Below are 3,232 nucleotides of genomic sequence, written 5' to 3' on the forward strand. Positions count from 1 at the left end.
GCCCCCTGCCCCGCCCGGCCCACCCCCAGCACCCGCCCCTCCTCCAGCTCTGTCGGGGGCTGCTCCCAGAGCCTGGTGGGGCAGCATGAGCCAGCACGGGAGGAAGTTTCCTTCCAGCTACCGAGTTAGAAAAACAGGTCTCTCTTGAAAGAGGTTTCAAACTGGACACAGGTGCAGGCAGCCGCTACTCACGCCAGCCGTGGATCATGAGAGGAAAGGGCCCTGCAGCAGCCACAGGGCCGGGGGAGACCTTGGCCTCAGACAGCTGCCCTGAGTCCTGGGGAGCCCGTCAGGCCTGACTGAGGCTGCTGGAAGACGGTGCTGGAGCGTGCCCAGGAGCCCCCGTTCCCTCGGCCAGGGTCCCCCCGTGCTCCGCGCACCTCCAACCCCTGCAGGTGCGCACAGCTTAGCCCTGGCAAACAGGTCACTCGGCCACCTACTCATTCCTAGTTCACGGAGCAAGAGTCGCAGCAAAGGACCCCACGGGATCCAAACCTCTGTCTCCCGGGAAGGACAGCAGCACTCTCGGCGCCACGCCGCTGGGGGCCCACGACACCTGCTCACTGCCAGAGGCACCCGCGTCTCCCCTCCTTCCCGCGCCTTCCCGCGCCTCTGGGAACGGGCCCCCAGCTGCTTCCGGCTCCTACTGCCTGGCTCCTGACAGGCTGGTCTCGTTGTTTCAGGCCCTGGAATTACGATGCCTGCTGGACCCACATTCAGCTGAAGGAGGGGGCAGAGCAGCCACACGGAACAAGTCTTGTGCTTTTTATTATTCTTTATTTATTGGTCCTACCACGTGACCCTTACCAGGCCCATGTTCCTATGTGCACTGGCTTTGCAGACATTCGCGCCGGACACCCATGTCCCAAGTCGAGACTGGCTGCTCCTTCCTACTCCTTTTCCACGCTCTGCCTCACGTTCTCAGAATTAGAAGGCATTTGTGTTTGTTTGTTTGTTTGTTTGGGTCTGTGTAAAGGTTCCTTGGCAGGAGAACATGCATATGATCTTAAAATAAAGACAACATTCTGACACTAAGGTAATGCACAGAAAAAATACAGTACTCAGACATCATTGCAAATAAATACCCCATACAGGTGAAGTTATTGTAAATGTAACATTATTTCTTATGGACCAACACTGTAACGGAAGGTAAAAGTAGGGGTCCCTACAACTAGGAATAAGAAATGCTTATTCCAGGAAACAGAATTCTTTGACTCTTGCTACTTATATATTATTATAATTTGTCCTTTATTTTGGAGGAGAGAGGACACTTTCTTCCTCTGCGAGTACCAATTCTACCGTCAGCACAGCCTCACTCAGCGAACCCGACGGGACGCAGCCCTGGGCTGCTGAGGGGCTTCACCGAGTTCTGTTTCCTGAAATTAACAGTGATTAGTTACACCAAGCGAGAGAATACAGAACGTCTCTTCCTCACATTTGCAAAGAATACTACGGCTAGCCCTCACCCCTGCACGACTGCCGCCCGCTCTTCGCAAACGTGGCGTGTCGTTCACACCGCTGGCTTAGCTTGTCCCTCAAGTCCATTTGGTTCCCAAAGCACACTCAAGGTGTGTGTTCACTTTCCTTTTCTCAGCCCCTGAATTTGCCAGGATCTGCACAGTAAAGAATCACTGACTAACAGAATTTTGCACAATTGCTGTTTTCTTTCCCTCAACGAGGATGCCCAGGCTCAGGTGTGAAGGTGCGTGCCCGCTCACACCTCCTGTCCACGCTGGCCTTCAACATTCCCAACTAGCTCTTCACTGTCCATTTCAGAGCACGAACTGCGCTGGGACACCTCCCGTAACTGATGAAGGCACTACTGGCAAGGATTACTAACAAAAAGGCGTTGAGACAGAACACCCTAGAAACCGACGGCTGTAGGATTTTCTAAGTGCGCCACAATCCGGCACAACAACCAGAGTAACAAAACAATTCCAATTTGGAATTTCACTGGTACAGTTGTATAAAATTCTGTTAATCAGTCATGCTTCACAATGTCCTAAAACCCAGAAGATTCTGGAGTTTGTAGGTAATACTACTCATTCAATAATTTACCTTTTTGTTTTCAAGTGCCTATTACTGTTTAACCAGAGCAAAGGTCAAGTTTTCTTCTTGTTACATTGAACTATTCCTAAGAATAATAATAATACAATATGAAAAACCCCAGAATTGGAATACCCTGGATTTCTTAATGAACATGGCGTTTAAAATCTGTAACCTCGCACGTGAACCATAAAGCCGCATAACCTGAAAGGCTGCTGAACCGCAGCGCGGCTGCGACTGGCCGGGCTCCTTGCCGGGTCGAGGCCTTCACCGAAACAGTCTAGAGCTACACGCTGGGAAACACGTCCGTGCCACGTGCTGACGCCAGATCGACACGGCGGGAGCTAAGACGGAGCGCTACAGGACCACGGGACAGACCACGGCAGCTGAGACCGTCTCTACGGGAGGGATTAAGGAAGCAAATATAATAATATCAAAATATCAAAAGTGCACAGGTTGATCGGATAAAAAAGGGCATCTGTAACAGGGAGACCCCAGTGTTGAGCGTTTCTAGCGGGTTCTAAGCGAGCCTGATGGCCGCTGTCCGAGCCGGTTCTTCAGCGCCGTACAGAGGCCCTCCAGGCAGCAGCTGGCGGCATTCTCAACATTAAAGCTTTATGTCCTCTGCCATTAAACACTCAGGGAATGCTAATTTGGAAAGAACTGCAGTGGCATATCCAAACAGGTTTCTAAGTGGACTTTTAGGCTGCCCTTCCTTCCTCTGCGCGGGCCCGCGGGAGGGGGAGGGGCTGCAGTGTGACAGGGCCGTGGCCGAGTCCTCCCGGCAGCTACTCTACAGCTGAAAACGGGAGAAAACAAGACAGCGTTAGAACCGGCAGCGGCCCGACCACCGAGGGTCTGGCCGGGCGAGGACGCGGTGCGTTAGTCGGCAGCGGAGAAGACCTGCATGGGTTAGGGGGGCCGTGCCTTGGGGAGACCCCTGCAAGTATGGATAGAAGCTGCGTGCCAGGCTCGGCAGAGGGCGGAAGCGATGTGTGGGGCCAGCGGGCAGCCAGGCCCCCGGCAGACCCCTCCTCAAGTGGGAGGGGCCTTGAGACCCGACATCCCGTCAGCAGAGCGGCCTGGCCCACTCTTCCTGCTCCAGCAGTTGACCAGATCCACGGTGGTCCTCACGGCGCCTGGAGTCTGCTGGGATCGGGGCGGGGGGGGGGGGGGGGACCGGGGG

At 54.3% G+C, this 3,232-nt stretch overlaps 1 long non-coding RNA gene across 1 annotated transcript in view; it reads left to right on the forward strand.

Annotated features, from left to right (window-relative positions):
- Positions 1-988, forward strand: part of LOC144239781 (uncharacterized) — a 34,854-nt gene extending 33,866 nt beyond the window's left edge. The window contains exon 3 of the long non-coding RNA XR_013337480.1: positions 684-988. This is a non-coding gene — a long non-coding RNA (uncharacterized LOC144239781). The remainder of the gene's footprint in view (positions 1-683) is intronic.
- The last annotated feature ends 2,244 nt before the right edge of the window (positions 989-3,232 follow it).

Source organism: Crocuta crocuta, unplaced genomic scaffold, assembly GCF_008692635.1.
Source record: "Crocuta crocuta isolate KB4526 unplaced genomic scaffold, BGI_CrCroc_1.0 scaffold866, whole genome shotgun sequence".
NCBI classification, from domain to species: domain Eukaryota; kingdom Metazoa; phylum Chordata; class Mammalia; order Carnivora; family Hyaenidae; genus Crocuta; species Crocuta crocuta.